Genomic DNA, 23,895 nt, shown 5'->3' with positions numbered 1-23,895 from the left:
AGCAATTCAGATCGAATTCAATATTGTGGCCTTTAGGGTACAAAGATCCAAGTTCATATATCCACTTGGATTCCATTTGTGAAATCGCTCTTTTTTTATTTTGTCCTCTCCAATGTGCGTTTATAATTCCTATGCCCATAAATATTAATGATGATGGGTCTTGATTATGATGTGTTTTGTAATGGAGGGACAATGAGTGGTCTTTGTAACCCTTTTTAATGTTGTTCACGTGTTCTTTTAAACGATCTCTCAAGCGTCTAGTGGTTCGCCCTATATATATTAGGTGACAAGGGCACTGTATTAAATAAACAACATATTTACTAGTGCAGGTGAAAAAATCATCAATTTTAAATGTCTTGCCGTTTGCTGTGGATTTAAAACATATATGTTTACTTGTAAAATTACTATTAACACAGATCATGCACTTTCTGCATGGATAGAAACCTTTCATATTTGGAAACAAAGGGGCGTATATGGGGGGATCAAGAACATTTGGAGCTATTCTATTCCCCAACGGAGTGGCTTTTCTGAAAGCAATCTGTGGTTTTTCTGGCAAAAACCATCTTAAAACTGGGTCTAACATTAAGATCTTCCAATTATTTCGAATTATCCTAGTGACGGACTTATGTTGAATTGAATAATTCGTCACAAAAGGACAAACTCTCTCTGGTCTCTGATTAACATTATTATTCAGCATCAAATCTCTATTTGCATTGCCTACTTCTGTTACAACTTGATTCAAAATGTTTTCATCGTATCCCTTTTCAAGGAATTTAGTTTTAATAATGGTGGCCTGTTTATAATATGTATTGACATCAGTGCAGTTGCGTCTAATTCTGGTGAATTGACCCTTTGGGATGTTCTGCAACCATGCAGAGTGATGACAACTTTCCAAGGGGATGTAACTGTTTCTATCAGTTTTCTTAAAAAATGACTCAGTTATAATTCTCCCATCCAGATTTATCAAAGTCAGGTCCAAAAAATCAATATTCTCATGGTTATAGTTAAAAGTGAGACTAATATTGAGAGAGTTAAAATTCAAAGTAGTAAAAAAATTTAAAAGTGATTCTTCATCGCCATTCCATATGAGGAGGATGTCATCTATGTATCTCCTGTAAAAGGAGAGTTCGGGCCAATCCCTAGCGTAGATGACATCCTCCTCCCATCTGGCCATAAACAGATTCGCCCCCAGATTGAAATTTGCACCTAATAAGCCTCTCAATAAATTTCAAACATATGTCGACATCAGAAAATATGTAAGACAACTATCCCTAAAGAAATATTTTTTCAATAAACCTCCAATACCATATAACGAAAGTCGATTTATTAATTCTAACCTGCATAATGCGTCACTTTTTAATCCACCACCACAAAATAACACCTATATTAATGCCTTTAGGGATACGGTGTTACGTGATCTAGAGACTTTAAAGATAAAGAGAATCAATAAACATGATGCAAATCACCTAGCTATTGATTCATTGTTAGAGAAAAAAGATCTTGTAATCCGTCCTGCGGATAAAGGGGGAGGGGTAGTTGTCCTTAATAAAACTGACTATATTAGAGAAGTCCAGAATATCCTCAGTGATAGAGATACATACTTACCATTACCTAAAAATCCTGTAGTTCAATATAAGAAAGAACTCAAGTCTATAATACAAAAGGGATATGATGACAACATTATAAGTAAGAAAGAAAAAACATTTCTATGTCCCGTAGCACCGAGGCTTCCTATTTTATACATACTGCCCAAGGTACACAAATACCCATTTAATCCACCAGGGAGGCCAATAATAAGCGGCATAGGATCTTTAACGGCCAGAATAGGTAAATACATAGATCATTTCCTACAGCCACTTGTGACTAAGATGCCAGCGTATCTTAAAGACACTAAGCAGGTTCTTCAGGATGTTAAAGATATAACTACTAATTCAGCTACATTCTTGGTTACAGCCGATGTAGCCTCCTTATATACTAATATAAACCACTTAGATGGTATGGAAGCAGTGAGGTTCTTTTTAAATGATTTTAGCGATATACCTAATGCACAGAAAGATTTTATTTTAACACTCTTAGAATTCGCAATGACAAAGAACCATTTTTGGTTCAATCGTCAGTTTTACTTTCAGACAAAGGGAGTGGCCATGGGGGCCAAATTCGCCCCCAGCCTGGCGAATCTGTTTATGGCCAGATGGGAGGAGGATGTCATCTACGCTAGGGATTGGCCCGAACTCTCCTTTTACAGGAGATACATAGATGACATCCTCCTCATATGGAATGGCGATGAAGAATCACTTTTAAATTTTTTTTACTACTTTGAATTTTAACTCTCTCAATATTAGTCTCACTTTTAACTATAGCCATGAGAATATTGATTTTTTTGGACCTGACTTTGATAAATCTGGATGGGAGAATTATAACTGAGTCATTTTTTAAGAAAACTGATAGAAACAGTTACATCCCCTTGGAAAGTTGTCATCACTCTGCATGGTTGCAGAACATCCCAAAGGGTCAATTCACCAGAATTAGCCGCAACTGCACTGATGTCAATACATATTATAAACAGGCCACCATTATTAAAACTAAATTCCTTGAAAAGGGATACGATGAAAACATTTTGAATCAAGTCGTAACAGAAGTAGGCAATGCAAATAGAGATTTGATGCTGAATAATAATGTTAATCAGAGACCAGAGAGAGTTTGTCCTTTTGTGACGAATTATTCAATTCAACATAAGTCCGTCACTAGGATAATTCGAAATAATTGGAAGATCTTAATGTCAGACCCAGTTTTAAGACGGTTTTTGCCAGAAAAACCACAGATTGCTTTCAGAAAAGCCACTCCATTGGGGAATAGAATAGCTCCAAATGTTCTTGATCCCCCCATATACGCCCCTTTGTTTCCAAATATGAAAGGTTTCTATCCATGCAGAAAGTGCATGATCTGTGTTAATAGTAATTTTACAAGTAAACATATATGTTTTAAATCCACAGCAAATGGCAAGACATTTAAAATTGATGATTTTATCACCTGCACTAGTAAATATGTTGTTTATTTAATACAGTGCCCTTGTCACCTACAATATAAAGGGCGAACCACTAGACGCTTGAGAGATCGTTTAAAAGAACACGTGAACAACATTAAAAAGGGTTACAAAGACCACTCATTGTCCCTCCATTACAAAACACATCATAATCAAGACCCATCATCATTAATATTTATGGGCATAGGAATTATAAATAGAGATGAGCGAATCGAAGTAGGCGAAGTGGAATTCGTTTCGAATATTAGGAAAATTTCGATTCGCGTCGAATCCGAAAATAAGCAGACTTTTTCCTAAAATGGCGGCGACATGTGCGGCGACGGAGCGGGGATGTCTGGGAAGGCGCGCAGACAAGGCGCGCTGACCCATAATGCATTCATTCATGACATGTGTTCGCATTAGCCAATCAGCAGCCAGCCAGCCAGCCAGCACAGTGTAATGGTCGAGCTATAAATGGCGGCCATTTTAGAATTCTCCATTTGCCTCCAGTCATTCAACAGAGGCAGACCTGGCTGTATTCAGGGAGAGAGTTAGGGACAGAGAAACGTTACTTAGGGACACAGAAACATTAGTTAGGGCCACAGAATCGTTACTTAGGGCCATAGAAACGTTACATAGGGCCACAGAAACGTTACTTAGGGACACAGAATTGTTACTCAGGGACAGACAGAATTGTTACTGAGGGATACAGAATTGTTACTGAGGGCCACAGAATTGTTACTTAGGGCCACAGAAACGTTACTTAGGGCCACAGAATTGTTACTTAGGGACAGACACAGAATTGTTACTGAGGGACACAGATTTGTTACTGAGGGCCACAGAATCGTTACTTAGGGCCACAGAATTGTTACTTAGGGACAGACACAGAATTGTTACTGAGGGACACAGATTTGTTACTGAGGGCCACAGAATCGTTACTTAGGGCCACAGAAACGTTACTTAGGGCCACAGAATTGTTACTTAGGGACAGACACAGAATTGTTATTGAGGGACACAGAATTGTTACTGAGGGCCACAGAAACGTTACTTAGGGCCACAGAAACGTTACTTAGGGCCACAGAATTGTTACTTAGGGACAGACACAGAATTGTTACTGAGGGACACAGATTTGTTACTGAGGGCCACAGAATCGTTACTTAGGGCCACAGAATTGTTACTTAGGGACAGACACAGAATTGTTACTGAGGGACACAGATTTGTTACTGAGGGCCACAGAATCGTTACTTAGGGCCACAGAAACGTTACTTAGGGCCACAGAAACGTTACTTAGGGCCACAGAATTGTTACTTAGGGACAGACACAGAATTGTTATTGAGGGACACAGAATTGTTACTTAGGGCCACAGAACCGTTACTTAGGGCCACAGAAACGTTACTTAGGGCCACAGAATTGTTACTTAGGGACAGACACAGAATTGTTACTGAGGGACACAGATTTGTTACTGAGGGCCACAGAAACGTTACTTAGGGCCACAGAATCGTTAGTTAGGGCCACAGAAACGTTACTTAGGGACACAGAATTGTTACTCAGGGACAGACACAGAATTGTTACTGAGGGATACAGAATTGTTACTGAGGGCCACAGAATCGTTACTTAGGGCCACAGAAACGTTACTTAGGGCCACAGAAAAGTTACTTAGGGCCACAGAATTGTTACTTAGGGACAGACACAGAATTGTTATTGAGGGACACAGAATTGTTACTGAGGGCCACAGAACCGTTACTTAGGGCCACAGAAACGTTACTTAGGGCCACAGAATTGTTACTTAGGGACAGACACAGAATTGTTACTGAGGGACACAGATTTGTTACTGAGGGCCACAGAAACGTTACTTAGGGCCACAGAAACGTTACTTAGGGCCACAGAATTGTTACTCAGGGACAGACACAGAATTGTTACTGAGGGATACAGAATTGTTACTGAGGGACACAGAACCGTTACTTAGGGCCACAGAAACGTTACTTAGGGCCACAGAATTGTTACTTAGGGACAGACACAGAATTGTTACTGAGGGACACAGATTTGTTACTGAGGGCCACAGAAACATTACTTAGGGCCACAGAAACGTTACTTAGGGCCACAGAATCATTACTTAGGGCCACAGAAACGTTACTTAGGGCCACAGAAACTTTACTTAGGGCCACAGAATTGTTACTTAGGGACACAGAATTGTTACTCAGGGACAGACACAGAATTGTTACTGAGGGATACAGAATTGTTACTGAGGGACACAGAAACGTTACTTAGGGCCACAGAAACGTTACTTAGGGCCACAGAAACGTTACTTAGGGCCACAGAATTGTTACCTAGGGACAGACACAGAATTGTTACTGAGGGACACAGAATTGTTACTGAGGGCCACAGAACCGTTACTTAGGGCCACAGAAACGTTACTTAGGGACACAGAATTGTTACTCAGGGACAGACACAGAATTGTTACTGAGGGACACAGAATTGTTACTGAGGGCCACAGAACTGTTACTGAGGGCCACAGAACTGTTACTTAGGGCCAAGAAACGTTACTTAGGGCCACAGAAACGTTACTTAGGGCTACAGAAACGTTACTTAGGGCCACAGAATCGTTACTTAGGGCCACAGAATCGTTACTTAGGGCCACAGAAACGTTACTTAGGGACACAGAAACGTTACTTAGGGACACAGAATTGTTACTCAGGGACATACACAGAATTGTTACTGAGGGACACAGAATTGTTACTGAGGGCCACAGAACTGTTACTGAGGGCCACAGAACTGTTACTTAGGGCCACAGAAACGTTACTTAGGGCCACAGAAACGTTACTTAGGGCCACAGAAACGTTACTTAGGGCTACAGAAACGTTACTTAGGGCCACAGAATCGTTACTTACGGCCACAGAAACGTTACTTAGGGCCACAGAAACGTTACTTAGGGACACAGAATTGTTACTCAGGGACAGACACAGAATTGTTACTGAGGGACACAGATTTGTTACTGAGGGCCACAGAACCGTTACTTAGGGCCACAGAAACGTTACTTAGGGACACAGAATTGTTACTCAGGGACAGACACAGAATTGTTACTCAGGGACACAGAATTGTTACTGAGGGACACAGAATTGTTACTCAGGGACACAGAATTGTTACTCAGGGACACAGAATTGTTACTGAGGGACACAGAATTGTTACTGAGGGACACAGAATTGTTACTCAGGGACAGACACAGAATTGTTACTCAGGGACAGACACAGAATTGTTACTGAGGGACACAGAATTGTTACTGAGGGCCACAGAACTGTTACTTAGGGCCAGAGAAACTTTACTCAGGGACACAGAATTGTTACTCAGGGACAGACACAGAATTGTTACTCAGGGACAGACACAGAATTGTTACTGAGGGACACAGAATTGTTACTGAGGGACACAGAATTGTTACTGAGGGCCACAGAACTGTTACTTAGGGCCACAGAAACGTTACTCAGGGACACAGAATTGTTACTCAGGGACAGACACAGAATTGTTACTCAGGGACACAGAATCGTTTAATAAAAGAGTATGTCAGACAACATGCAGAGGAGTGGCAGAGGAGGCAATGTTTTAGGAGTGAGCAGACGTGGCAGCAGAGGAAGGAGTCGAGGCAGCACTATTCGCAGCCAGAGGCCAGTGCTCCCGGTGTCATCCAGCGGTCGTGTCTCCACCGACAACCCTGCCGTCATCGATTGGTTGGCTCGGTCGTCTTCCTCTTCCCAGGTCACCTCTGACACCTACAGCCAACGGTCGGTGGGTACGTCAGACACAACCGTTAGTTGGCATGGCCCGGGAGCAAGCCCACTGAAATCACGTGTCCTCTACCTGCCCCTGTCCTTTGGTGTTCCCTCACCAAGCGAAGTATCGCATGCTGTGGGCTCAGCCCCACTGTACAGTGAGGAAGAGCTAACAGAGGGCGGTCAGGAACGGGGGGAGACATCCGCCTCTTCAGCAGCCAGGCGAAGAAGTACTGGCGAGGAGAGTGGCTCGGTAGCCGGTCTAGAGACAGGTCTGTCTCCTGACCCACACGCAGCCGAGGGGGCTAGTAGTGAGGCGGAGACCCTAATTGATGATGATGAGGCTGATCGCACTTGGCAGCCTCGTCGTCATCAGGCTATTGCTTCCGCATCATCAGGAGAAGAGGGTGGCAGCTTGGCAGCGAGCAAAACAGTCGGTGGGTTGCCCAGGAGGCAGCAGGGTCGCAGCAGTGTCAGTGGAGGCAAACGGCCACGGAGTACAGCACCAGCTCCACTGCAGCCTACCACGACGGCCAGTAGTGGTGCCGGTGTGCACGGAGGAAGCAGCAGTCAGCCAGTGAGGAGTATCGGGGGCAAATTTCCTACTCGGCGGTGTGGCAATTTTTTGTCAAGCCGCCCGAGGAAGTAAACGTAGCCGTATGTCGACTATGTGGCCAGAAAGTCAAGCGTGGCCAGGGGGCCCATGTTGGGACTACAGCGTTGCGGCAGCATATGCAGCGTCGCCATTTGGTGGCCTGGGAAAACCGTGATAAAGATACGGCGGTTCTGCCCGCCCCAGCCCCCGCTCCATCACCCGCTCCGTTACTTGCTCCGTCACCCGACGTCAATCGCCCTCTATCAGCCAGTCAAGGCTCCAACACCTCTGCTGAGGGGAGTTTCGCTCGTTGCCATCTTCCGCTCGTTCAGATGCTCCTTCTCCTGCTACTCCTCTTCACGGATTCCGTCAGCAGTCTTTCTTGGAATCCGTTTCCAAGAGACAACAGTTTGCGAGCACGCACCCGACGGTGCAAAAGCTGAACGTCCTCCTGTCCAAGTTGCTGGTGCTGCAGTCCCTCCCTTTCCAAGTGGTGGACTCAGCACCTTTCCGAGAAATGATGGCTTGTGCTGCGCCGCGGTGGAGAGTGCCAAGCCGTCATTTCTTTGCCAAAAAGGCAGTGCCAGCCCTGCATTCACATGTAGAAGAGATGGTGGGCCAGTCTTTGAGCATGTCGGTCTCTGCCACAGTGCACGGCAGCGCCGACGTGTGGAGCTGTAACTACGGTCAGGGACAGTTCATGTCATTTACGGCCCACTGGGTGAACGTGGTGCCATCACAGCCGCACCAGCAACTTGGACAGGTCACGCCGCTTTTGCCTCCACGTTTGCACGTCCTTGGTCCACAAAAGATGTCCGCCTCTACCACCTCTTCTTCCTTCGTGTCCTCAGCCGCCACCTCCGTGCCAAGTCCCATTACCCGACCGGCATATCACATGTGCAGGGCGCAACGGTGTCACGCTGTGCTGCACCTGGTATGCCTTGGCGAACGTAGTCACACAGGGGAGAAACTTCTCAGTGTAATGAACAGAGAAATCGACAGATGGCTGTCTCCGCGCAAACTGAAAATCGGAACAATGTTGACCGACAACGGAAAGAACATGGTGTCTGCTCTGCGTCAAGGAAGGTTGTGCCATGCGCCATGCATGGCTCACGTGTTCAATCTGGTTGTCAAGCGGTTCCTAAAATCCACCATCCCACTGCAAGACATCCTTAAAATGTCACGTAAACTTTGCATGCATTTCAGCCATTCCTACACCGCAAAGCACACCCTCCTTGAGCTGCAGCGGCAGAACGGAATTCCACAGCATCGCCTGATCTGCGACGTTGCAACAAGGTGGAATTCAACCCTACACATGTTAGACTGCCTTTACGAACAGCGAAAGGCCATCACCGATTTCCTGATGTTACAAGCGGATAAAGGTACTCCCCTGTGTAACTTAGATGTCAGCCATTGGCAGCTCATGCGTGACACCTGCCGCTTGCTCAGGCCCTTTGAGGAGGCCACGCTATTCGTGAGTCGGCAGGACTATGGGATGAACGACGTCATTCCTCTGTTGCACGTCCTGGAACAAATGCTGTTAACAATGGCTGGTCAGGGTGCGGTAGACGTGGCGCACAGATCTCAACGCCACATGACCCCTGTGGGGGCAGGACAGGAAGAAGAGGAGGAGGTAGAGGAGGACATTTGTGCTCAGAAATTATTGAGTGAAATGGGTGGTTTTTCCACTCAGCGGACAGGAGTGGAGGAGCAGGAGCATCTGGTAGAGGAGGAGACAGAGGACCCAGACGCACCGTGGCAGTATGCTGTGGAGATGGAGGCAGGGAGTCCCTCGCATTCCTTGGCACAAATGGCCCATAGCATGCTCGGTTGCTTGCGTAGCGACAGCCGAATAATAACCATCAGACAGAGGGATGACTTTTGGCTGTCCACCTTGTTGGACCCTCGCTACCGTTCAAAAATGGTGGCCTTTTTCACACCTGCTGAGAGGGAGGCCAAAATAACGTACTATAAAAACCACCTATGTAGTCAGTTGGTCTCTGCCTTTGTGCGCCAACGTCCATCCTCAGACACTGTGGGCCCTGTGCACTCGCGTTCCGCTGCCATGGCAGCAGGGGAGGGGTGGGGTGGTAGGAGCAGTGGTAGCTCCACCAGCAGCGGCTGCCTCAGTCTGCAGTCGATGATGAGTAGCTTTCTTCACCAGCGCAGTGAGGAAACTACTAACCAGCCGCAGCAGCAGCAGCATCAGGTGGACCTGGAGCAGGACCTCAAACAACAGGCTTGGGCCTACTTGGACAGCACCCTGCCAACCGAGGTAGACAATCCCCTTGACTACTGGGCAACAAAACTTGACCTTTGGCCCCAACTAGCTGAATTTGCCCTTGAAAGGCTGTCATGCCCGGCCAGTAGCGTGGCATCGGAGCGCGTGTTTAGTGCGGCAGGAGGTATTGTAACTCCGCGGAGGACACGACTGTCCACCCAAAGTGTGGAGAGACTCACGTTTGTGAAAATGAATCAGGCGTGGATTAGTCTGGATTTCAAACCACCAGTTCCTGACACAACTGACTAAATCCGCCATGAATCATGCCCCTGCCATGTGCCACTTTCACGTCTCCTCACACTGCTGGTGTGTTGAATTTTTTGACATAGGGTGCTGGCAGATTACGGGCCTCCCATAGCTGCTGCCAGGACCATAATCTGCCATGGGCCCCTGTACCGCCTCCTCATGCTGCTGCCAGGTCCACAGTGTCTCATGCCATTTGCCACTTTCAGGTCTCCTCACACTGCTGGTGTGTTCCATTTTTTGTCATAGGGTGCTGGCAGATTACGGGCCTCCTATAGCTGCTGCCAGGCCCCTAATCTGCCATGGGCCCCTATACCGCCTCCTCATGCTGCTGCCAAGTCCAGAGACTCTCATGGGTCCTTGTACGGCGTCCCATTGCTGCTGTCTCCATCGCCACACTCTGCCATGTGCCACTTTCAGGTCTCCTCACACACTGCTGGTGTGTTCAATTTTTTGACATAGGGTGCTGGCAGATTACGGGCCTCCCATAGCTGCTGCCAGGCCCCTAATCTGCCATGGGCCCCTGTACCGCCTCCTCATGCTGCTGCCAGGTCCACAGTGTCTCATGCCATGTGCCACTTTCAGGTCTCCTCACACTGCTGGTGTGTTCAATTTTTTGACATAGGGTGCTGGCAGATTACGGGCCTCCCATAGCTGCTGCCAGGCCCCTAATCTGCCATGGGCCCCTGTACCGCCTCCTCATGCTGCTGCCAGGTCCACAGTGTCTCATGCCATGTGCCACTTTCAGGTCTCCTCACACTGCTGGTGTGTTCAATTTTTTGACATAGGGTGCTGGCAGATTACGGGCCTCCCATAGCTGCTGCCAGGCCCCTAATCTGCCATGGGCCCCTATACCGCCTCCTCATGCTGCTGCCAAGTCCAGAGTCTGTCATGGGTCCCTGTACGGCCTCCCATTGCTGCTGTCTCCATCACCACACTCTTCCATGTGCCACTTTCAGGTCTCCTCACACTGCTGGTGTGTTCAATTTTTTGACATAGGGTGCTGGCAGATTACGGGCCTCCCATAGCTGCTGCCAGGCCCCTAATCTGCCATGGGCCCCTATACCGCCTCCTCATGCTGCTGCCAAGTCCAGAGTCTGTCATGGGTCCCTGTACGGCCTCCCATTGCTGCTGTCTCCATCGCCACACTCTGCCATGTGCCACTTTCAGGTCTCCTCACACACTGCTGGTGTGTTCAATTTTTTGACATAGGGTGCTGGCAGATTACGGGCCTCCCATAGCTGCTGCCAGGCCCCTAATCTGCCATGGGCCCCTATACTGCCTTCTCATGCTGCTGCCAAGTCCGGAGTCTGTCATGGGTCCCTGTACGGCCTCCCATTGCTGCTCTCTCCATCGCCACACTCTGCCATGTGCCACTTTCAGGTCTCCTCACACTGCTGGTATGTTCAATTTTTTGACATAGGGTGCTGGCAGATTACGGGCCTCCCATAGCTGCTGCCAGGCCCCTAATCTGCCATGGGCCCCTATACCGCCTCCTCATGCTGCTGCCAAGTCCAGAGTCTGTCATGGGTCCCTGTACGGCCTCCCATTGCTGCTGTCTCCATCGCCACACTCTGCCATGTGCCACTTTCAGGTCTCCTCACACACTGCTGGTGTGTTCAATTTTTTGACATAGGGTGCTGGCAGATTACGGGCCTCCCATAGCTGCTGCCAGGCCCCTAATCTGCCATGGGCCCCTGTACCGCCTCCTCATGCTGCTGCCAGGTCCACAGTGTCTCATGCCATGTGCCACTTTCAGGTCTCCTCACACTGCTGGTGTGTTCAATTTTTTGACATAGGGTGCTGGCAGATTACGGGCCTCCCATAGCTGCTGCCAGGCCCCTAATCTGCCATGGGCCCCTATACCGCCTCCTCATGCTGCTGCCAAGTCCAGAGTCTGTCATGGGTCCCTGTACGGCCTCCCATTGCTGCTGTCTCCATCGCCACACTCTTCCATGTCCCACTTTCAGGTCTCCTCACACTGCTGGTGTGTTCAATTTTTTGACATAGGGTGCTGGCAGATTACGGGCCTCCCATAGCTGCTGCCAGGCCCCTAATCTGCCATGGGCCCCTATACCGCCTCCTCATGCTGCTGCCAAGTCCAGAGTCTGTCATGGGTCCCTGTACGGCCTCCCATTGCTGCTGTCTCCATCGCCACACTCTGCCATGTGCCACTTTCAGGTCTCCTCACACTGCTGGTGTGTTCAATTTTTTGACATAGGGTGCTGGCAGATTACGGGCCTCCCATAGCTGCTGCCAGGCCCCTAATCTGCCATGGGCCCCTATACCGCCTCCTCATGCTGCTGCCAAGTCCAGAGTCTGTCATGGGTCCCTGTACGGCCTCCCATTGCTGCTGTCTCCATCGCCACACTCTGCCATGTGCCACTTTCAGATCTCCTCACACACTGCTGGTGTGTTAAATTTTTTGACATAGGGTGCTGGCAGATTACGGGCCTCCCATAGCTGCTGCCAGGCCCCTAATCTGCCATGGGCCCCTATACCGCCTCCTCATGCTGCTGCCAAGTCCAGAGTCTGTCATGGGTCCCTGTACGGCCTCCCATTGCTGCTGTCTCCATCGCCACACTCTTCCATGTGCCACTTTCAGGTCTCCTCACACTGCTGGTGTGTTCAATTTTTTGACATAGGGTGCTGGCAGATTACGGGCCTCCCATAGCTGCTGCCAGGCCCCTAATCTGCCATGGGCCCCTGTACCGCCTCCTCATGCTGCTGCCAGGTCCACAGTGTCTCATGCCATGTGCCACTTTCAGGTCTCCTCACACTGCTGGTGTGTTCAATTTTTTGACATAGGGTGCTGGCAGATTACGGGCCTCCCATAGCTGCTGCCAGGCCCCTAATCTGCCATGGGCCCCTATACCGCCTCCTCATGCTGCTGCCAAGTCCAGAGTCTGTCATGGGTCCCTGTACGGCCTCCCATTGCTGCTGTCTCCATCGCCACACTCTTCCATGTGCCACTTTCAGGTCTCCTCACACTGCTGGTGTGTTCAATTTTTTGACATAGGGTGCTGGCAGATTACGGGCCTCCCATAGCTGCTGCCAGGCCCCTAATCTGCCATAGGCCCCTATACCGCCTCCTCATGCTGCTGCCAAGTCCAGATTCTGTCATGGGTCCCTGTACGGCCTCCCATTGCTGCTGTCTCCATCGCCACACTCTGCCATGTGCCACTTTCAGGTCTCCTCACACACTGCTGGTGTGTTCAATTTTTTGACATAGGGTGCTGGCAGATTACGGGCCTCCCATAGCTGCTGCCAGGCCCCTAATCTGCCATGGGCCCCTATACCGCCTCCTCATGCTGCTGCCAGGTCCACAGTGTCTCATGCCATGTGCCACTTTCAGGTCTCCTCACACTGCTGGTGTGTTCAATTTTTTGACATAGGGTGCTGGCAGATTACGGGCCTCCCATAGCTGCTGCCAGGCCCCTAATCTGCCATGGGCCCCTATACCGCCTCCTCATGCTGCTGCCAAGTCCAGAGTCTGTCATGGGTCCCTGTACGGCCTCCCATTGCTGCTGTCTCCATCGCCACACTCTGCCATGTGCCACTTTCAGGTCTCCTCACACACTGCTGGTGTGTTCAATTTTTTGACATAGGGTGCTGGCAGATTACGGGCCTCCCATAGCTGCTTCCAGGCCCCTAATCTGCCATGGGCCCCTATACCGCTTCCTCATGCTGCTGCCAAGTCCAGAGTCTGTCATGGGTCCCTGTACGGCCTCCCATTGCTGCTGTCTCCATCGCCACACTCTGCCATGTGCCACTTTCAGGTCTCCTCACACACTGCTGGTGTGTTCAATTTTTTGACATAGGGTGCTGGCAGATTACGGGCCTTCCATAGCTGCTGCCAGGCCCCTAATCTGCCATGGTCCCCTATATACCGCCTCCTCATGCTGCTGCCAAGTCCAGAGTCTGTCATGGGTCCCTGTACGGCCTCCCATTGCTGCTGTCTCCATCGCCACACTCTTCCATGTGGCACTTTCAGGTCTCCTCACACTGCTGGTGTGTTCAATTTTTTGACATAGGGTGCTGGCAGATTACGGGCCTCCCATAGCTGCTGCCAGGCCCCTAATCTGCCATGGTCCCCTATATACCGCCTCCTCATGCTGCTGCCAAGTCCAGAGTCTGTCATGGGTCCCTGTACGGCCTCCCATTGCTGCTGTCTCCATCGCCACACTCTTCCATGTGCAACTTTCAGGTCTCCTCACACTGCTGGTGTGTTCAATTTTTTGACATAGGGTGCTGGCAGATTACGGGCCTCCCATAGCTGCTGCCAGGCCCCTAATCTGCCATGGGCCCCTATACCGCCTCCTCATGCTGCTGCCAAGTCCAGAGTCTGTCATGGGTCCCTGTACGGCCTCCCATTGCTGCTGTCTCCATCGCCACACTCTTCCATGTGCCACTTTCAGGTCTCCTCACACTGCTGGTGTGTTCAATTTTTTGACATAGGGTGCTGGCAGATTACGGACCTCCCATAGCTGCTGCCAGGCCCCTAATCTGCCATGGGCCCCTGTACCGCCTCCTCATGCTGCTGCCAGGTCCACAGTGTCTCATGCCATGTGCCACTTTCAGGTCTCCTCACACTGCTGGTGTGTTCAATTTTTTGACATAGGGTGCTGGCAGATTACGGGCCTCCCATAGCTGCTGCCAGGCCCCTAATCTGCCAAGGGCCCCTATATACCGCCTCCTCATGCTGCTGCCAAGTCCAGAGTCTGTCATGGGTCCCTGTACGGCCTCCCATTGCTGCTGTCTCCATCGCCACACTCTTCCATGTGCCACTTTCAGGTCTCCTCACACTGCTGGTGTGTTCAATTTTTTGACATAGGGTGCTGGCAGATTACGGGCCTCCCATAGCTGCTGCCAGGCCCCTAATCTGCCATGGGCCCCTATACCGCCTCCTCATGCTGCTGCCAGGTCCACAGTGTCTCATGCCATGTGCCACTTTCAGGTCTCCTCACACTGCTGGTGTGTTCAATTTTTTGACATAGGGTGCTGGCAGATTACGGGCCTCCCATAGCTGCTGCCAGGCCCCTAATATGCCATGGGCCCCTATACCGCCTCCTCATGCTGCTGCCAAGTCCAGAGTCTGTCATGGGTCCCTGTACGGCCTCCCATTGCTGCTGTCTCCATCGCCACACTCTGCCATGTGCCACTTTCAGGTCTCCTCACACTGCTGGTGTGTTCAATTTTTTGACATAGGGTGCTGGCAGATTACGGGCCTCCCATAGCTGCTACCAGGCCCCTAATCTGCCATGGGCCCCTATACCGCCTCCTCATGCTGCTGCCAGGTCCACAGTGTCTCATGCCATGTGCCACTTTCAGGTCTCCTCACACTGCTGGTGTGTTCAATTTTTTGACATAGGGTGCTGGCAGATTACGGGCCTCCCATAGCTGCTGCCAGGCCCCTAATCTGCCATGGGCCCCTATACCGCCTCCTCATGCTGCTGCCAAGTCCAGAGTCTGTCATGGGTCCCTGTACGGCCTCCCATTGCTGCTGTCTCCATCGCCACACTCTGCCATGTGCCACTTTCAGGTCTCCTCACACACTGCTGGTGTGTTAAATTTTTTGACATAGGGTGCTGGCAGATTACGGGCCTCCCATAGCTGCTTCCAGGCCCCTAATCTGCCATGGGCCCCTATACCGCTTCCTCATGCTGCTGCCAAGTCCAGAGTCTGTCATGGGTCCCTGTACGGCCTCCCATTGCTGCTGTCTCCATCGCCACACTCTGCCATGTGCCACTTTCAGGTCTCCTCACACACTGCTGGTGTGTTCAATTTTTTGACATAGGGTGCTGGCAGATTACGGGCCTTCCATAGCTGCTGCCAGGCCCCTAATCTGCCATGGTCCCCTATATACCGCCTCCTCATGCTGCTGCCAAGTCCAGAGTCTGTCATGGGTCCCTGTACGGCCTCCCATTGCTGCTGTCTCCATCGCCACACTCTTCCATGTGCCACTTTCAGGTCTCCTCACACTGCTGGTGTGTTCAATTTTTTGACATAGGGTGCTGGCAGATTACGGGCCTCCCATAGCTGCTGCCAGGCCCCTAATCTGCCATGGGCCCCTATACCGCCTCCTCATGCTGCTGCCAAGTCCAGAGTCTGTCATGGGTCCCTGTACGGCCTCCCATTGCTGCTGTCTCCATCGCCACACTCTTCCATGTGCCACTTTCAGGTCTCCTCACACTGCTGGTGTGTTCAATTTTTTGACATAGGGTGCTGGCAGATTACGGGCCTCCCATAGCTGCTGCCAGGCCCCTAATCTGCCATGAGCCCCTATACCGCCTCCTCATGCTGCTGCCAGGTCCACAGTGTCTCATGCCATGTGCCACTTTCAGGTCTCCTCACACTGCTGGTGTGTTCAATTTTTTGACATAGGGTGCTGGCAGATTACGGGCCTCCCATAGCTGCTGCCAGGCCCCTAATCTGCCATGGGCCCCTATACCGCCTCCTCATGCTGCTGCCAAGTCCAGAGTCTTTCATGGGTCCCTGTACGGCCTCCCATTGCTGCTGTCTCCATCGCCACACTCTGCCATGTGCCACTTTCAGGTCTCCTCACACACTGCTGGTGTGTTCAATTTTTTGACATAGGGTGCTGGCAGATTACGGGCCTCCCATAGCTGCTGCCAGGACCCTAATCTGCCATGGGCCCCTATACCGCCTCCTCATGCTGCTGCCAGGTCCACAGTGTCTCATGCCATGTGCCACTTTCAGGTCTCCTCACACTGCTGGTGTGTTCAATTTTTTGACATAGGGTGCTGGCAGATTACGGGCCTCCCATAGCTGCTGCCAGGCCCCTAATCTGCCATGGGCCCCTATACCGCCTCCTCATGCTGCTGCCAAGTCCAGAGTCTGTCATGGGTCCCTGTACAGCCTCCCATTGCTGCTGTCTCCATCGCCACACTCTGCCATGTGCCACTTTCAGGTCTCCTCACACACTGCTGGTGTGTTCAATTTTTTGACATAGGGTGCTGGCAGATTACGGGCCTCCCATAGCTGCTGCCAGGCCCCTAATCTGCCATGGGCCCCTATACCGCCTCCTCATGCTGCTGCCAGGTCCAGAGTCTCTCATGGGTCCCTGTAGGCCTCCCATTGCTGCTGTCTCCATCGCCACACTCTGCCATGTGCCACTTTCAGGACTCCTCACACTGCTGGTGGTTTCCATTTTTGTCATAGGGTGCTGTATGGCCTCCCATTGCTGCTGCCTCCACCGCCACACTGTGGCTCCACACTCTGGTTTTGGCCCCGTGACTGCCCAAATGAGTGAAGTGTGCGGTGATTCTAAGATCGACGGCACTCATCTGCATGTCATACTGACTGTCAGTATTATTTCTCTTCCCCAGCAGACTCCAAGGGCATTTAAATTAAAGGTACAGTGTTCTGCACTAATATAAAGGCTCTCTGAAGCCTAGAAACACCCTTTTATAAGTTAAATTCACAGTGAATATATTCGACTCGAATCAAAATTTTTCCACGAATTCGCCGAATCAGTCGAATCGAATTTTTGAATACTTTGCTCATCTCTAATTATAAACGCACATTGGAGAGGACAAAATAAAAAAAAAGCGATTTCACAAATGGAATCCAAGTGGATATATGAACTTGGATCTTTGTACCCTAAAGGCCACAATATTGAATTCGATCTGAATTGCTTCATTGATGATAGCTAATGTGCGTTTATATTACTAGTGATTCTACATTTTATAATTCCCCCCCCCCCCCTCTTTTTATAAGTTTGGGATTTTTATCTATTTATTTAATTATTTCACATCTTTTAGATAAATGATCTTGCATAGTTAAATATTTTTTCGTCGCCGCTGAACGAGTGGCTTTCATGAATTGTATGGATTTTATGTGGATTGATATTGTCTCCATAATGAATACTACTATAGTTTGTCATTGCGAATTCATTTTAATTTTATATGCCTTTAGGTGGTTTATCTTGTGTTATTTTATTGCATTTGATTGTATTCTACTTATTAGATTCCTTTATACATGAGTAATTTTAATCAGTGTTGATGTATACTGAATTTATGTGTTTTTGGGTGCCTTCTGACTATATGACATTGATTGTATTTTGATATATCCTACTGACCTATTTTTAACTTATTTTTAATAAATATATTAGTTTTTAAATTCATATTATATACTTCTATTTTTTGCAGTGGAAATGGCCATCGCATATTGATATCGCATACGTACCATTCATAATTTATAGTTTATTTTAAAATAAAATATATATATATTAATATCACTGCTATTATTAATTAATACCTATATTTATATTAGAATTGAGAATTTGAATACAGAATGACCGCTCTTATTATTTGCATAATGAACGTTTTGCTATATGCATTTATATATGCATATATACATTGCAAATATATTACCATAATTTGCAATTTTTTAATATAATATAGACCTCCTCCACTGAAGTCAACATACCAGTGTGAGGAGTGTCTAAATAGTCTAAATAATCAATAATAGCGATTACTTCTAAATTGGTATAGCCATGATCCTGTGGTTTGTGTATCAGGATCATGGCAATAGAGATTCGTTTCCTGCCTATAACATGGCGCCGCTTTATATGTATTCAGTGGACACTAGAGGAAACATATGTATTAACTTTAGTGATCCACAGCAAAATGGCGCCGATACACTGCGCATGCGCAAGACGCCGGCAAAATGGCGGCCGCGACTAGCGCGATTGCCATTTCTCTGCATAAATAGTTGTAGGCAGATGTCCTGCTGTAAGCCCTGCACCCTTTGAGAACGTGCATCGCACAAAACGCGTCAGGGGGGCTACAGCACATGGACATCTAGCCACTACATGTGGCCAACTTATTTATGGTCAGTAGCATCCTTTATTCTATCTTATTTTGAGAATAAACCTGTTCATACAACATTACACTATGTGGCGTCCCTTATTGGGCTCTCTTTGAGAGCACCACCTTCCACAGTGCCTGGTTGGACCAAGGGGAATTCTTGACGCCCATACTGAACCCTGGTAATTGATGATTACGGTGAGACGGATGATGATGTAGAGTGCGACCTGACCAGAACCCTATTGACCGAGATGTTTTTGAAGATTTATATCTCTCTACATGCGTATTTTATACGCACTTCTGGTGAGTGCGCAATCTATTTGTTTTAAGGACCTCTACCTCTGAACCGCAACACATCCCTTACAGCAATTTACATGGGAATTGGACTATTGTGTGCTTTGCCATTATTAACTTAATAGCATATTGCATTTTTATTTTATTTTATTTTTTTCCTTCTCTTTTTCTGCCTTTGCTTATACGCTTAGGACATATAAATCGAGTACTTATTTTATGTTTTCATAAATTCTAGCGCTGCACCGATCCCTCTCTTTTTTCCATAATTTCCATTTTGTCTTCTTCTTCTTTCCATGAATCCAAATGGACCACAGAGTCCAAAGATGTTCACCTTGAAGAAATTCCTGTTATTCCTTTTCTTTCTTGGGATCGTCTCCATATCTCTCTGTCATCAAGAGTAAGTATGTAGAAGACCTTTATATAATATTTTAGACTTTTAAAGCTAACTATGGAAAAACAGAGAAACATATAGAAGAAATACATTGATGTGTCGTTTTATTTATTTATAAATAATAAATTATAACATACTTATTATATAGCACTATCAATTTATTAAATGCATTTATTTTATTTTTTTTTATGTGAACTTACCTTTTAATTAGGAAGGGTTTTATTTATTACAGGTACTTATATAGCGCCATCAATTTATGCAGTGCTTTACACATATATATTGTACATTCACATCAGTCCCTAACCCTCAAGGGGTGTACAATCTAAGGTCCCTAACTCACATTCATACATACACATACTAGGGCCAATTTAGACCGCAGCCAATTAACCTACCAGCATGTCTTTGGAGCATGTCTTAGGAAACCAGAGTACCTGGAGGAAAACCCATGCAGGCACAGGGAGAGCATGCAAACTCCAGGCAGGTGGTGCCATGATTGGGATTCGAACCAATGAACCTAGTACTGGCAGGTGGAAGTGCTAAGCACTCAGGCACAGGAAGAACAAGCATACTACAGGCAGGTGGTGCTGTGGTTGGGATTTGAACCAACGACCCCAGTACTGCCAGGTGGGACTGCTAACCAAGCAGGCACAGGGAGAACATGCAAACTCCAGGCAGGTGGTGCCATTGTTGGGATTTGAACTGATGACCCTAGTACTTCCAGGTGGAAGTGCTAACCACACAGGCATAGGGAGAACATAGACTCCCTGAAGAGTTGGTTCTGGCCAGCTCAGTGGATTGCTTCAAAAAAGTTCTGTATTCTTTCTTGGATACACAGAATATAACTAGATGCTAACATTTATAGATAAAGGTGATCCAGGGAATATCCGATTGCCTCTCGGGGGATCAGGAAGGATTTTTTTTCCCTGCCGGAGCTAATTGGTTCATGCTTTGCTGGGTTTTTGCCTTCCTCTGGATCAACTGTGGGTGTAGGATTATAACTTTTCAGCCAGACTAACTATGTCACTTGCAGACTCTAGGCAGGTGGTGCCATGGTTGGATTTGAACTGATGACCCTAGTACTGCCAGGTGGAAGTGCTAACCATGCAGGCACAAGGAGAACATGCAAACTCCAGGCAGTTGGTGCTGTGGTTGGGATTTGAACTGACAACCCCCAGGTGGAAGTGCTAACCATGCAGGCACAGGGAGAACATGCAAGCTCCAAGCAGGTGGTGCCATAGTTGGGATTTGAACCAACGACCCCCAGGTGGAAGTGCTAACCATGCAGGCACAGGGAGAACATGCAAACTCCAGGCAGGTGGTGCTGTAGTTGGGATTTGAACCAACGACTCCCCCCGTACTGCTAGATGGAAGTGCTAACCATGCAGGCACAGGGAGAAAATGCAAATTCCAGGGAGGTGGTGCTGTAGTTGGGATTTGAACCAACAACTCCTAGTACTGCTAGATGGAAGTGCTAACCACACAGGCACCGGGAGAATATGCAAACTCTAGGCAGGTGGTGCCAAGGTTGGGATTTGATCTGTGCTAACCATTTAGCCACTGTGCCGCCCTGTTTTTTCCCTACCAATTTATTTTATTTAGTGTTGGCATTTGCACAGCTCAAGTAGAGGTTACAATCCATCCCATTGATGACTTTCATTTTAAAAACACATTTATATTACTGGGACAGGAATCTTTTTAACTGTAACAGCAATAATAACCTGACAGTTTCCAATCCTAGAAATACAAAGCACTGACACTGTACTAATGATACTGGGCAAGAAGGGGTTAACATGTGGGGCGATCAAAGAGGTAACTGTGTGCTGTTTTATTAAATTATTCGTAAAAAAAATATTTATTAAAAAAAATAATTATTATTACATTTTATTAAGTTTATGCAAAAATGTATTCTGCTCCATGTCTTTGCTATAATAAATCCCAATGTGTGTAAATTAATTGGTTTACGTGAAAGTTATAGCATCTACAAATGGCGGTATAGATAATGGCATTTTTGTATTTTTTATACTAGTAATGGCGGCAATCAGTGACTTATAGTGGGACTGCGGCGGACATTCTGACATTGGGGGGGAACTGCCTTGGTGTCATTGACATCCCCAGTGACACCAATACAGTGATCAGTGCTAATAAAAAGCACTGACACTGTACTAATGACACTGGGCAGGAAGGGGTTAACATCTGGGCCATACAAAGCAGTGTGCAGGAGCTGACAGGGGAGAGATCTGTATTGTTTACATACAGGTCTCTCCCCCATCTGTGATACACGGTGATTGCCGGCTGCCGGCGGGGAATCACCGGCCGAGACCTGGTGATCGACAGGTGGCACGGGTAGGGCGCACGGCTCATGCGCGCCACCTACCAGTACATGCAAAATCACATATACCACCCCTGCTGCACTGTAGCAGTATTTCTGCTATGGGGAGGAGGGGAAGCGGTTAAAGTCCATGAAAATAAGTGAATGTCCATCAAAGTGAAGAAAAAAGGGAGGGGCCACTTTTTCAACAAGAATGAAGATATAGGCTCCACGTGATGTCACCACACAATGTCACCACGCTGAGATCAGTTGAGTTTTTGCTGCAATTCCATGATGGCTTAATTTCTTCCTGATGCATATATATTGTAAGTGCAATTCTTTAATTACAACAAACGTACTTTTATAACAAACTACACTATTTGCCTTCATATTTTACAGGACGCCGTTTGGTGGAGAATGGAATGTTTCTGAGGAACCAGAGGATTTGAATGCTGCTATGCTGTGGGATCGAACCCTGTAGGCATTTTTGGCTTTTTATTAAGTTGAAGGCCCAGCTTCTCCGGTAAGGGTTTATACTCACCTGTGGTTACCAGAAGCACTTTGGAGTGTTACCGTATCTTCATACTTTTTGGAAGAGTGAGTCGTCACTTTTACTTCGCTTTGATCGACATTTACCTATTTTCACAGACTTTAATGTGGACGTTTATTTGATCATGATGGATTGTCACTATTTTTTATGTTTGTTTTATTGTGCTGAACTTTTTTAGACCATTAAGGAGAAGCGCCATGGCAGAAGTCCATAATCAGCCCCCTGTATGTATTGCCCCATATGGAAGAAAAATATATTTGAAATATATTTTTAAAATATTCTTCCCAAATATATTGACATGTTTGAAATGCTACAATTTTGGCCGTATTCAATATATTTCAAAAATATATTTCAATATATGTATACTGTATGTTGAAATGTGCTTTTTATATATGTTAAAAAAGATATGAAAAAATATTTTTAAAAATACCTTTTCAAATATGTCTTTGAAAATACACAAATGATAGGGTCCAATGACATCAATGAAGGGACACAATTCCTCCCAGTGACACAAATGATAGGGTCCAATAACATCAATGATGGGGCACAATTCCTCCCAGTGACACAAATGATAGGGTCCAATGACATCAATGAAGGGACACAATTCCTCCCAGTGACACAAATGATAGGGTCCAATGACATCAACGATGGGGCACAATTTCTCCCAGTGGCACAAATGATAGGGTCCAATGACATCAACGATGAGGCACAATTCCTCCCAGTGACACAAATGATAGGGTCCAATGACATCAACGAAGGGGCACAATTCCTCCCAGTGACACAAATGATAGGGTCCAATGACATCAATGATGGGGCACAATTCCTCCCACTGAAACCAAACAATGGTACATGATTTTTTTTCCAATGACGTCAGGACCTTTTCTACTGCTGCTAGCCACAGTCCGTCCCTTGTAAAGTCTGAAGGACCATAAGCTGGCCCATTGTTTAGAAAGTTTGGAGACCCCTTATCTAGCACATACTGTAAAACATTTCCTTTTATTGTTTCAACTCTTGTAAAGTAGGATTGGACTTTTTGTCATATGGAAAAGCACATTTAAGCATTTGTTTGAACCCTCTATCTATTCACATTTTTGAACAAAGTTAGCTGACACAATGATAGCAAGATCAGATCTTCTAGCAAATTAATTTTCAGAATTTCTATATGAATTAAATTCTACTGGCAATTATGGCCAGCTATGGCTGCTGAGAAAGACGAGACGATGAGAAAAAAAAAAACATCTGAATGCTCCTGCTGGCTATTCAATAAAGGATTCAAGTTTGTGGCATCCCGATGTGCAGTATTCCTTTAACATGTAGACATGGAATAGTAGTCCACGTGGCCTAAGAATATCCATTGTTGGTCCCGGTGAAATACAGTTTTCGTGTTGTTTTATTTACCAATAACTGTGTCTTCTTCCAGGAGAGATGCCAATGAAGAAGAAAATGAAGAATACGGAGGGGAAGCCAATGTGAAAGTCGCACAAAAAACCCACATACAGTAGGTGGGCTTAGCCCATTACGTAACCCAGCAACTTGAATTGGAAGTCATCTGATGCGGAATATCATTTAGCTAAATGCTAAATGTCTTTAAAAAAAAAAGGCAACATAAGTAATCCACC

General features: G+C 47.2%; 1 long non-coding RNA gene across 1 annotated transcript in view; it reads left to right on the top strand.

Moving 5' to 3' along the window:
- The window catches only part of LOC149431420 (uncharacterized), a 29,340-nt gene extending 5,778 nt beyond the window's left edge, over positions 1-23,562 (top strand). Inside the window, exons 2-3 of the long non-coding RNA XR_016309270.1 lie at positions 19,342-19,424; positions 22,126-23,562. This is a non-coding gene — a long non-coding RNA (uncharacterized LOC149431420). The remainder of the gene's footprint in view (positions 1-19,341; positions 19,425-22,125) is intronic.
- Positions 23,563-23,895: the final 333 nt, after the last annotated feature.

Source organism: Staurois parvus, unplaced genomic scaffold (genome assembly GCF_062004578.1).
Source record: "Staurois parvus isolate SC_StPar_1 unplaced genomic scaffold, SC_StPar_1.0 ptg002269l, whole genome shotgun sequence".
Lineage (NCBI taxonomy): Eukaryota > Metazoa > Chordata > Amphibia > Anura > Ranidae > Staurois > Staurois parvus.
This window is presented reverse-complemented; position numbering and strand designations above follow the sequence as displayed.